The sequence below is a fragment of the Nothoprocta perdicaria genome, unplaced genomic scaffold (genome assembly GCF_003342845.1).
Source record: "Nothoprocta perdicaria isolate Ctin4 unplaced genomic scaffold, notPer1 scaffold_331, whole genome shotgun sequence".
NCBI classification, from domain to species: Eukaryota; Metazoa; Chordata; class Aves; order Tinamiformes; family Tinamidae; genus Nothoprocta; species Nothoprocta perdicaria.
The window spans coordinates 598,910-612,148 of record NW_020455568.1 but is presented as its reverse complement, the minus strand read 5'-3'; the positions used below and the strand labels follow the sequence as shown (position 1 = coordinate 612,148).

The window sequence follows — 13,239 nt, the reverse complement described above, 5'->3', positions numbered from 1 at the left end:
GAAGCCGGATAAAAGAGAATCACATTCAGCAGATAAAATTGGAATATAGGTTCATGCAACAGAATGACAGGCAGGTTTTTTTTTTTTCTTTTTTTCTTTTTTTTTTTCTTTTTTTTAATCTCAGACCTGCTCCAACCACCTCATTTGGTCAGGAATTGTTCGTTATCCGCAACCAGGGACTCTCCAAGTGACCTTAACGACATTTGTGCATCTTTCCCCCGCTGTGCTATGTGCAGGGAGGTGGTGGTGGACATCCTTACCCACAAAGACGTAGTAACGCGGTGATAATTCAAGCGCTACAGGGTGTCGAGGAGAAGCTGAGCCTGTGAGGGCACGATGCCAGGTGAAGGAGCTCCCTACGGACTGTTGCTGCTCGCTGGCTGGGCGTTGCTGCGTACGCCTGCCCCTTCTAATGACCAGCTGATCTCATCCTTACACCATCCACTCTCACTTCCACGGCTTTGCTCTGTTCATTAAGAAGGCAAGGCATGGGAATATCACACAAATATATATGATACGGCTTTGGTAATCTATCAACAAGAAAAACAAGTATCAGGTGCCTGCTCATTTTGCCTATGTCCTTCCCAGCATCCCAGGGCTCAGAGTAATTTATTGCCTGTGCCTGACAAATAACTTCTCTATCCTGTAACCATTACGCTTCATCTCTCTTTATTCTGCTTAATTAGCCACTATTATTGCTGGCACAGTAATGAGACTTTTGCAAGCAGGATCACAACGGGCTAAGGTAGAATGCTTTCTTAATACAGTAGAAACCTTTTTGACAAGACAGCCATTCATTACAGCGGCAAAGCAAGGCACAAAGGCACTTTGTTGGGCTTTTAATTGATTGCCATGTTGCCTCATTTGCACTACCTGGCTTCATTCACAGGCAAAGTGGCAATTAATCGGGTGGTTTAAGAAGGAAAGGAGAGCAAGAGGCGAGCAGATGATGGGTCTGGGTGGAAAGGAGAAGTGAGGCACAGGAGACAAGCTCCGTCCCTGGAAATCACTGTTTCAGGTCACTGCTGCKGTATGTCCTGCAGTCCACACCATCCTAGGCTGATTTACCAGCACCAGCCAAGGGAAGGGAGGGCTGCGGGTTGCTGCTGGCACACTTAAGCTGGAAACAGTCAAAAAAACTAAGTAAAATCTATATCCATCCTCCAAGTGAGACTTAGTGAAGAAACACTGAGTGCCTACATAGGATTGTGGGGGTTTTTTTATCTTCTTTTTGATACTTTTGAAAGGTAAGTCATAGTTAAGTATGCTCCTCCTACAGGCTGGAACTTACTTTGGCCCCTGGCTTAACCTGCAGGCATTTTGGGTGCAGGAATATCTTTCTACTTGCACACATAGTGCAGTGAAGTCCATGTCCATGCCTGGCTCTCCTTGGGCGAAACACAGTAGAAATCATAGTTGCAGCACAGCAGCTTCTAGCAGATCAGAAGAGCTCCACTTTTGCTTGTTAATATTAGTTTTAAGTAATATTATTAAATAATATTATTAAATTTTAAATAATATTATCAATAGCGTTTACATTATTATTATTTTTATTTTAACATTTGAGATATTTGAGGCAGAATTACAATGAGTGAGGCCAGCTTTCAGTGAACTAAGCAGAGAGGATAAGTTCAGGGCAAAGCGGTGTTATAATTTATGTTGGGCTACTTTACACGGGGGAAGAAGTAAATCTGGATCCAAAGCAGAGCTGACTGTGGTTGGGAATGTTTTTCATTTACTCCAGGAACTAGGAGCCCAGCAGAATGAAAGAAAGGACCACAAAGACCTTTCCGTACCTTTCTTCATTTACTCAGAGGCTTCATCTAAAGATACACAAAGGGCAGGAGATTAATAGCACCAGATGCCATCTCTCTTCTGTATAACCACAGCCTTAGGACCTTTCAGCTCRTTCTCTGCAGTGCCTACCATGGCTTTGGAAGATTTACAGTCTCTGTCAGCCCTTGAGATCTTGAGGTTTTGTTTTCCCAGTTCCTCTCTCRTTGTCCTTCCTTTCATCTTGGGTCCAATTCGTACCTTAGATAACTGTTTGCACTATTCAAGTACTGCCCTTTGTGAATCTTTAGATGAAGACAACGRGCTGAGATCCTCTCAGCTGTCACTAATTTCCTTAAGATCAAGGCACAGACAAACTTTCTTGCTCTCCTGTTAGACAAATGACTCATCAAAATGAAGGCTGGCTTCAGGGCAAAAAAAGGAGACAAGGAGAATGAAGGAGCTCTTAAGTAATGGAACAAGGTCTTTCCTAGTGCAAAACACTCAGGTTGACCTCACAAAGAAAAAAAAAATCAAAGAATGTAATTCTGTAGCCCAATTCATGGTCTTGCTTCGGTGTCGAAAATCTGAGGTCCAGGCTCTTGTCCAGGCTCCATCTATCAGCCTCCTTGGTAAAYAGCCACTGCTCTACACCAGTCTGAGAAGAACCAGGAGCAGTGGTGCTGAGGAACTGCCCTCTTCCCAATGATGGGAGGGCAGCAACAACATCAGCCAGCTTGGTCTGTAGAGACACCATCCACAGTATAGACCTCAGCAGGGGCTCCAGAAGCCACCTGAGAAGCAGGTAAAATTTTGAGCATTAATGCTACAGAAGGCCTGGTAGGAGATTTTAAATGCAGTTTCAGCAACTTCCAAAGTTCTTTATTGCCAAACCTAGGTACGTATATAATGTCTATGTCATCCGGSGGGGTTTGTGCTGGAGCTAACAGGCCCATTCCCGACCTGTGGCTCAGACAAAAGGTGAACCTGTCTGACTTGAATGCCCTTTGTGTTGTCCACTCAAAATTTGATAATCGCTTCTGGGAAGAGTTTTAGGTATTAAAACTCACAAGATAGATGAGGATTGTTTTAAGAGCCTGGCTTAAAACCATAAAAGACRAAGAAAATCAAGTGAAAAGGATCATGACTCACATCTCTTGCCCTAATTCTCATCGCCAGCAGTATCAAATGAGCCACAGGAGTGAACACCAGAGCTGTAAACTGGGAATCCTGTAGTAAATCTGAATTTCCAGGTTATACTATTTTTATATCTCTGTCTAATCCGTCTCCATCTCTCCATATCATAACTATCTCAGCAGCCTCCTAATCACTTCCCATGCTTCCAGGCATTACTGCTATGTGTATCTTTTCATTTCTTTAACATTCATTAGCATGTATTCAGGCTTCCCTTACAGCAATGCACCCACTTTGAAATGAATGACCTTGCCCTGCTGTGAATGGAAGCAGCCAGTACATTTCTACAGAGAAGAGGGAGGAGTCTGCAAGTTGGGTCTGGTGCSGTTCTGATCAAAACAACCCAACCCATTCCAAAGAAAAGCTTGTCTAATCTCCTTTTCAAAATCTCCAGTTGCACTAACTCTTCTGTTGCCCCAGGCTGTCTTCTCCACTGTTAGAAATCCAAAATCTGCCTCCTTGGCAATAGCTGCTCTCTATCATCTCCTTCTTGGGAGCATATTGGCGCTCTGAAACAACTTCCCGGGAGCCCATAGGGCCAGTTAGGAGCATCTGTTCTTTCCCAGCTTTCTGTCCAGGCCACGGACAGAGGGCAAGCTCAGCGGCAGCGCTCAGCTCTAGGAAGGCTCTTTGCTCCTCTGGGAAGTGGCTTTGCCTACAGCTTTGAGTTTTGAGCTATGGATGGAGAGATGGAGAGATGGATGGAGAGCAGGGTCTAGTGATAGACCTGGGGCTCGGGCCAAATCAACGCAGCGACATAGCCAGCTGTGCAGTGAGCAGAGATGCTGCTTACACATTCTGCAGGCTTGGAGAGGATTTTAGCTGCTTATTCTTGCATCCCAACACTTTGCCATGTGTCAATGCAAATAGAGACCAGATCTTCCAGGGTCTTGTTCTTCTGTRTGAAACGGGTTTTTCAAGATATGCCAAAAGGCTAAATGAGATGTTTGCAAAGCTCTTTGCCATCCTGGGATGCAATATGTTCCAGAGAGGCAAAGTGTTGCTGCTGATAGGGTCTGTATCAAAGATTTTCTCTGCRCTAGGCTGAAATGATGGTTTGAAAATATTTCCACAAGATGCATTGTACCTAGAGAAACTCAGTATTCTGGAAATACGCAGGAAAGCATTCCCAGGGAAAGAAGCATCTGCAAAGTGCTAGGGGAAAAAAAAAAGATAGGGATTTTGGAGAGATAAGATTGGAAAAATCTCCCTGGTCTTAAATCTACAAAGAGCATTTTCAGACACAGAGAGAAAGGAAACAAAACCCATTTCCCTTCTGGGACATCAAACAGAATTTTTTTACTGCTGCTCTATTCCCTGTATTCCATCCTCATCAATCTAACAACTTTTCCTAAAGTGCTTTGCGCTACCTCAGCCCTTTGTCTGAATTTTTATCCAGTAAGAAGTTATTTATAAATCCCCACATTTTTAAGTTTGCCCTCCTAGGGACAGACCATATCGTCGGTGGCTAGGAGCCCAGAAGACTTTTATAGGTTCTTTGGTCAGAGTTCCTGAAACATTTTGACCACATTATAGCTCATCCACATATTCCTTTTATTGTACAGTCCCCAGTATATTTAGAAGCAGTTAATCATACATCTGAAATGAGAGATAAGCATTTTACATTTATTGCCACTCTCAGGTGCTGTATCGTTTTCATCCCTTTGGCTATTATCTGATGCATTTGATCTTTCTGTTTAATGCCTGCTTCCCCCATTAACTTCTTAACTTCCGTAGGCTACTGTGCCTCACATAATAGAGAAGAGCTTTGATAAAAGCACACATCAGTCAAATTCCTTTACTTCAGGCTTTAACTTAAAAGGAACGCTGCTAAGGTGTTTGCCATAATGTTTAAAATACATTCCCTCCTCCATCAATCTGTGCTTGCAATAACCCTGTGAAAGCCAGGACTAAGATCTCTTTCCTTCGCACAGACTTTTCYACCAACTTGCACAAATGTGGGGAGGAAGGGCAGCCTGTGGTGAGCACGGGAGCGGCGCSGCCCGCGCTCCGGTTTCCATTCCCAGCCCTGCCACGCCATGTGAGGAAGAACTTCTTTACTGTGAGGGTGACAGAGCCCTGGCACAGGCTGCCCRGGGAGGCTGTGGAGTCTCCTTCTCTGGAGGTCTTCAAAACCCGCCTGGATGCCRCCCTGTGCCACATGCTCTGGGTGTCCCTGCTTGAGAGAGAAGGTTGGACTAGATGATCTCTAGAGGTCTCTTCCAACCTTGAACATTCTGTGATTCTATGTGCTGAACCCGTCTTTGCAGAGCCGCATGACTCAACCTCCCCAACCATAACTGAGCACCGTCATACCTCCCCGGCAGAGGCTGGCTTGATTAATTAATAGCTGCAGGATATTCTGAGATCTTTACAAGAAAGAAATTTGGCTTCTTGTGGCTCATGAAGTATGACTACATGTTTTCTTCCAAATGTGTTGGTATTTATTTAATTAGAAGGAACAAGAGGGGGGAAACCGCTGGGGAATATTTGCTCTTATTAAGAAATCCCATATGCTGGAACAGAAGCCACCAGGCAAGAGCCCACACATCGTACGTTTCTAGTTAAGTTTGCCCACAGGAGGCTGGGTTCCAGCCTGGCAACCAGTCACCAGATGGGCAGCCCTGTTCTCGGCAGCCTTGCTCTGTATGGAACATCTGAGCAGAGACACTATGTGGAGTCACTCCATTTCCAAAGATGAAATATGTGTCCTACATGCAGAGACTGGGCAGACACGGACTTGCCTGATGAGTTTGATGCAACATAGCATGGATGCAATGTCCCAAGAACATCAAAAAGCAACACTCTGGTTCAAAAGGGACAACCTGCCACACTGCACAACTCTCCATCCACTGCAATCCCCTAGGTCATCTCAGCCCACGAATGGGTGAACGTGATCATTTAAAAATCAACAAACAAGAGAGAACCTTCTAACTTCAGCAAATGCTCGTGTTTCAAGGGCAAAGGTCTCGCCTTTGTTGCCAGCCATGAGATACCTGACCTGTTCTTCCACATGGTGGTGAGGTCTGGATTGTCCTTATTCCCTTGCTAGAAAGCCTTAGCTAGTCTGTATATTGGGAACAAGGGGCCCTTCCATCTCTACCCTTTTCTACAACCACCTTCTTTCTACAGGGATAAATGAGTACAACCTTCAAGACAGGCCTTAACCACATCCCTGAGGAGCAGGTAACCCCATCATGCACGGCTGAGGTTCCTGACACCATCCTGCCCAGTCCACATCTATCCTTCCTGCACCATTCAGGCCACTAAGGTTTCTCTGATGGAACTAGTCTCTCCATCTGAAGCAAAGGGAAATCCCTCTAGCTCAGAGCAGTGCACAAACCACCAGGCTCCACACCATGACAAAACTCAAKAGAGACGAGATGGGTCGCTCTGAGGCCATTCAGTCCCACCTTGGTTCGGATGACRTGCTAGCTGCCCCTCTTTGGGCTGTTACAAGTGACCCAGACACAGCCCTCCCGCCCTGCACAGCACCTCTCACCTCCCGCTTTCCCTGCCAAGAGAGAGCCCGCACTGAATGCATATTTCATCCTTCCAAATGTGCTGTTAATTTCTCCAAGGAGAGAGGAAACTGAGCCGTGGGTCACCCTTAGCCAACCAAGAAGTCCTTTAACGTAACTCCATTCTCCTATGTCCCAGCAGCTGTCCACAGCCTTTACTTCTAATCCTTCTCCCGATATTTTCTTATGAGCTTGCTTTCACTTTACCTGCACCACCCCCTTCACTTATTAAAGGTTTTCCTGTAATATTGTTATTGATGCTTGAGGTTTATAGAGGCCCCATACAGCTATAAAAACATTGACAAGCAGAATGAAGCCTGCTCCACCTGTGCCACTAGACAACACAAGGAAACACAACCTTTTTACCCGGTTTGGCCGTAAGGTTCTCTCTTGAAGAAAACACCACTTTCCCAGTAAAACCATGGCCTGAGCCCTTATCATTGCCAAATGATAGGGGTAAAAGGTTGGGTGAAGTTACTGGTGTGTATTAAAGAGAGAAGTTTATATCAGCACTGGTTAGGATTCATCTGGAAGCTACAAAATYGCATGATGAAGATAAATCTGTCCATCACGCAAGTCACCAACATAATTTATTAAGACTTAACATCCATGAGTAACACTCGAACTCTGTATCTATTTCATAAATGAAAGAGGGTTGTTGAATTTCTTTCTTTTTTTTTTTTTTTTCCTCCCCTGACCTCCTGTAAACTGGACTGCGTAATAAATTCTTATGTCATATAAGCTTGCCATATCTAATCTGGGGACAGTTTCCACCTTCCCATGGTGATTCTGTGTCAAACCTGAGCCCACAGAAATTCGTTTGGAGATATGGGGCAGGCGACACGAGCAACTTGGCTTGACAGCTAATTATTTTCCAGCCTACTGATCTCTCCAAGGATCAGGTCACTCTGACTCAGGCTCTGTTTCCCTTATAAATTTGGGTAGTTTGGAAAGGCAAAGAGGCCAGCAGAGCTGAGGTCCCTCCGAGACGATGGGTATATTCAACTCTGCAGAAAGGTTGGCTGGTACCCACGTGATGAGACGGATTTTGTCCGTGCTAGATGAAGTGCAGATGCAAAGGGCAAAAAATGAGCTCTGGGGCCAGCTTGGCTTGTAGCGAGTTGCAGTGTGCGAGCGATGCAAGTCAAAGGAGAGGTGTGAAAATGCAGCRATGGTTCAAGGCAAGGCTCTACCAAAACTATTCTTCCAAAGTTTAGCTTGGAAGAAGTCCAGGTGTGAAGACACCAGAGATGTTGCCTGGGAACTAGATTAACCCAAATTTAATGATTTAGAGAGCTCTGGCTTTCTGAAGATGCTTTGGGACAAGGAGAGAGAGAGAGAGAGAGAGAGGGATGAAGACTGGCATGGTGCCATCTCCCTGTAACTGTTATTTCTAAACCGCTGCACCTGCAGGATGGCAGCTGATTAGCATCCTTCAGAAGTCTCCAGCCATCGAGCAGCTACAACATGGTTGCAATTATTTCCATGAAGTTCTAGACATGAAAGTTAAGATAGATTTCCAAGGGAACCCCAGGAGCTACCACAAACATAGTTGATTTGGTTGAATTCTTTTAATGAAACGTTTCAAAGTGATACAATATGATAAACATTCACGTTGAAAAGCATCATTTTGGTTTTGTACTCTGAAACTCGGAAGGAGTCTGGCTTTATATCCCTTCATTCCTCTCTTTTTCTTTTCTTTTTAAGTTTTTCCTTCTCTTCAAAAGCAGTGGGGGTGGGAGGAGGAGGAGAAAGAGCTTCTCTCCCTCCCCATATATTTTTCCTTCTTAACCTCTCTCAAGTGGAAAATAAAATTAAAAACAAACTGGGAACAAGAAGAAAAAAGCACAGGCAAGACTGCAGATAAAAGAAACCTATGTTCCATGGGATATGTAATTAAATTTATCATCTTCTAAGCATTCCACTCAAAATAAACAGCATTTTCCAAGCAGGCTTACTTTTTGTGCTTTCTGCATTGTGTGACACTCARTCTCAGAAGGAATTAAGATGTGTGTGTGTGATTATTTCCACATTACAGTGGGGGGGGGATAGCCAAGATATAAGGCTGGGAAATTACTGATGAGTGGGGGAAAAGTCACAGCCAGGTGAGAGCAGCTGCATTGTGAAGGCAGCTCTTGTTAAATAAGGGGAGACGGGTGAAAGCTTTGGTAGAAACATCTCCATTTCAGTGTACAAATCCCAACTTTGCTAACACAAAGTCAGTAAAAACAAACAGACAGTCCCAAGATGTTCATGGATGCAAAACCCTAGGTGGTCTCCACATCATCTCCAAGCTCCAAGGACTTTCAAGTGCTCCAGCAGGACTTSATGCTGTGCATGACCACTTCTAGATATTTTCCCCCCTCCAATGAAAAAACACAGGTTCTACAAAGACAATATCCTCCRTTTCCCCCACCTCCATGAGAGTGTCTCCCTGAAGACACACTTTATTTGCCGCTCATGTCCAAGTCCCAAGGATCCCAAGAGCGGTGGGATAATATTGCCTTAGTGGCTGCAGTACTCAGCATTAGCCTAACTCTCTTGGGGTGCTCTCACCAATGCAAAGCCRCTGCTCTTGCTCAGATTGAGGTAACATGTTGGTAGCAGATGGGGACCTGTGCACACAGCAGAGGACCGTGCAGCTCACGTCACAAGAGCAGGGGAGGTTGCAACTGCCACCCTAAGCCCCTCGTCCAGCTCCTGAGCCCCTCTGGGCTCCTCACACCTGATGTCTCAGCTGATATCCCTCGCCACAGAGAYGCTGCCGTCACGATGCCACTGCAGGGACGTATCGGAAAGGACCCGTCACCATATGCTGCCTAATGTTTCAGCACAGACAAACGAGCACAGCTTGGCAGAGAACTTCCCATTTTGATCACATTGGCCCCATCTGTCTGTTCCTTATGGAAATAAAGGTGCCAAGGAGGAAGACTCATCTGAGAGCTATTGCTGATTTTCTCTCTCTGCCTCCTTCCATTTTTATGGGTGCAATCAGTACAATTTTCATGTCCCAGCACCAAGGCTTTGTGCCCACGTGTGAGCTATCCCAGCCCTTCCCCAGTGACTTACAGTCCCGTGAAAGAAGGAGCCCTCAGGGAGGAGGAATTTTGAGCAGCAGGAGCTACAAGGCAGGCAGCAGAGGCCAATTTGCTCCATTCCCAGAAGATGGACATACCAAAGAAGACGTCCCTGACTAGCTGTCCCTGTCCCTCCATCCTGTTCATCGCTATCTGGTCCTGGCACAGAAGAGTCCAAGGTGTGGGCTGAAGACATGCATTGCTGCAGACAGGTCAACAAGGGGCAGGTAAAGGTATCCAAGACCAGCAGAAAGGAGGAACATCACGCAAGCAAGGAAACCCAAGTGGTTTCTATGTCAGAAATCAGGCTTTTCATTGAATACGTTTAGTCTGCAGCACTGCAAAAATCAAAGTACTGGCTAAGTAGACTTTGTGGCTGGGCAGAAGAGCAGCACGGCCGTGTTCCCCCACCAGTGCCTGGACATTGATTAAGCACCTGCATATGGCAAGTGGAAGGACAWGCCTAAACCCTCTAAAAAACTCACYTGCTTTCCTACTGCTTTCAGGTTGGGGCATTGATTTTACTCCCCGCTTTATGGGCTCCCATGTGCTTTTTCCTCTCTGCACAGAAACTAGCTGAGAACTTGCCACCAGAAAGGGCGCCATTAATTAGGGGCCCCTCGTTATTTTCATTACGGCTCCAAGGTGGCCGTGCGCTTGGTGCAGCCACGTCCCTGCTGCAGCATCCGCGCCCGCAACCTCTGCCTGACCCCCGCGCTGAGGGTTAACGCGAGGTTAAGGCTGGAAAAGCAAATCAAAGCCAGAAGGACACCAGGTACCTCTTCCGGCCTGYGTCGCGCTGTGGCTCTGGGGAGCACATGCCTCAGTGCCTGCTGTCTCCCCGAGGGGCCAGGGTGCAATAACGTCGTCTTTATTTCCTGCCTGGGAGCAATCCTGGGCTTACRGCTTTAAAGAACAACAACCAAATAAATCCCCCTTTCTTTCAAGCTTTCATTGCAAAGGGGGGAAAATGAGAAGGYGGAAAGCAATAGAGATGATGATAACCTAATCACAGGACTCTTAATAGATGGAATTTCCTCTTAAGTAACTGCCTTGAATATCCGCCAGACAACGCTCCCACCGCTGCTGGTGCACGCACAAGCAAGCACGTTGTATAAGCAAATACGACAAATCATTCTGATTTTGATTCTTGCATTAAACGATCACTGGCTTTGGCCACTAAGGCAAGGATAGATTTCTTATCCCATTTGCACTTGCACAAATCTGCTGCGAGCCCCCAAAGACAAGGGTGACGTGGAACGCTTGCTCAGCAAAGCAGGGACATGAGGCTCAAGCCAGGAGCAGGGCAATGGCAAAGGGATCAGCCTGGGCAGCCCCAGCTCAGCTGCTCCCAGTAATATTCTGGATGGGAGCATATCAAGCTCTACTTTTCCGAAATTAGAGCATTTGCCTAATCCATGGGTCCTCTTACTTAAGAGGTTCAAGAGACTTGTCCCAGGTTACACAGGGAGTCTATGGAAAGGAGGATATTACTCAGGACCTGCCAATGCCTTTGATAGCCCAGCATCTGGTTGAGTTACTGTCTTAATACAGACTGAAGTGCCCTGCTCAATGCACCCTTGCTGGTCTGCTATCTAATCCCAAGGAGCAATAGCATGAGCCATAGGAAGCCAATGCCTCCGTGCAGCTCAGCACACACAGTTTCTTGGCCCTCACTTTCCTCCCCACCATGGACTATCCCACCTTCTGCTTTAGGACCCCTTAGCTCCACAGTAGACTGGTGTTGACCAGACGGGCTGTGCATTATCGTTACGACAAGAACAATCAGAGACAAGCCCTTATTAATCACCCATTCCTTTGATCCATTAAAACAAGTTCTTATTAACCACCAGACATATGTTTTCCTCCTGAACTCCAGAGATAGCGCCTGAAAGCAGATGGAAGAACTGCACTCGCAAATTAAATTTGATGGGGCTTTTAAAAATAAATTAAGCCTGGCAAGTCTCTCCTCCTTTAATTAAGCTGCAGCAGTAACTTCAGGAATGTACCTGCTACTTGCTACAGGTGTTGCTGAGGGCTCTGGGGTTCACCTCTTCCTCCACTGTTTGTTTCTTCAAAGCACATGAGCTAAATCCTTGACAGGAATAGAGCAACAAGAAAAGTGGGAGCAGACAAAGCTCTAGAGAACCACAACAGCTGATCCGGACTAGCTGACTGCAAGCCAAAGCCCTCTKTTTCATTGCTACTAATGCCTATGTTTGCACAAATGTGCTATCTCTGTATCACACCTTGTTTCTCCATGGTGTAATTGAGAGGGTGAGTACTCATCAGTGCTCCACTTGTCCAGAGTCATCTGCCAGAGGGTGTCCCTGGGACCACAGGGACACCATTTTAAGCAGAAACAACCTGCCAGTAGGATTCAGCCTAGATCAGCATGAGCACAGGATTATGGAAGCACCACACTGGGGTATGCATATAGCCCTAGGCCTGAAAGGAGAGATAGAAAAACCATCTTAACCTCCCTATCACTAGAAATTGTTAAGACACCAGAAGTGGCACAAGGCTTTGAGGAAGGTACCTGCAGGCAGGGCCAGTAGTCCAGGGAAGGTCATCTCCATGGACATTGTCTCACCACAACTCTGTAGACTCCATGTCTACCTGAATAAATAAATGAATGAATGAATAAATAAATAAATAAATAAATAAATAAATGGGTTGAATTTCGTCTCATCTCACTTGAGCTTTCTAAGTGTCAGAAATTGAGTTTAGGAGTCAGGTAGGTACTTAGTGACATTTATATTCCCAAAGTATCCCTAAGCCTCCAGAATAGGGGTGTATACCTCTTCCACAAAGAAAGGGGTCTCCCAAGAGAATCAYCCTCTAGTTCCCTACACATCCCTTCCACATGACGTTGCATGTCAAATGGCACCAAACCCCTATCTTTAAGCACATGAATCAGTCCTCAGGTGCCATGGTGTTAATTAGCAAGACTTTCTGATCAATTAGGAGAGTCRGGCCCCTTCAGGGGCTGATTAATTCCTGTTATGCAGGAAAACTGCCCTCAGAGCTCCTCCATCAGCTCCACTGACCATAGAAGCTTAAACAGCTGGCTTGCATTTCATGCCCAACTTCTGATACTTAAATTTAGATGAAGTGAGTCACATTGCCTRTGTTGCTAGTTTATCAGTCCCTAGATGAACACAACTGTGGCCCAAATATAACCTAAATTGATTCTATAAATCTTCAATTCAATATTTTTATTTTCTTTAATACAGCATTTTCCCCAGGCCTGCCAGCCACAACTCAGGCTGGAAGTTATGTTTTCATGCAGAAAGATAAGGCAAAACATTTTTAGGAGCATCAAGGTAGGAGGCAGACTCACTCACATCACATAGGAGAAACTTACAGTCAAGACAAGAAGAAGAAAATGCCTCAGAAGCAGCGAGTGATGTATCAAAGGGTTTCTATGCTRCTCTGATATCCCCCTTTCATCCTCATCTTTTTTGCTAATCTCCACTATTTCCATTACCTAAAGGGCCTTTTCTGGCTTCAGAAATTAGAACAAGAGTTGCTCGGATATTTGGGAGAGCTATTTATATAACACATTGAATATAGGGCAGGTTTAAATACAAAAGATCTGCCCCTCCTTTAAGTATAGTAGTTACATGCTCAGACTTCACCCAAAGTAAAGATCTACTTAATCATAAATATTT

The 13,239-nt window shown here is 45.4% G+C and overlaps 1 long non-coding RNA gene across 2 annotated transcripts; it reads right to left on the bottom strand.

Annotated features, from left to right (window-relative positions):
• Nucleotides 1-2,314: 2,314 nt before the first annotated feature.
• On the bottom strand, nucleotides 2,315-12,427 carry LOC112950993. 2 transcript variants are annotated; one of them, XR_003250119.1, is made up of 3 exons: nucleotides 12,367-12,427; nucleotides 12,105-12,184; nucleotides 2,315-2,567 (listed from the first exon to the last, which is right to left on the bottom strand). It is a non-coding gene; the product is annotated as an uncharacterized LOC112950993 (long non-coding RNA). The 2 variants fall into 2 exon arrangements; XR_003250118.1 differs by lacking the exon at nucleotides 2,315-2,567 and adding an exon at nucleotides 11,645-12,013.
• Nucleotides 12,428-13,239: the final 812 nt, after the last annotated feature.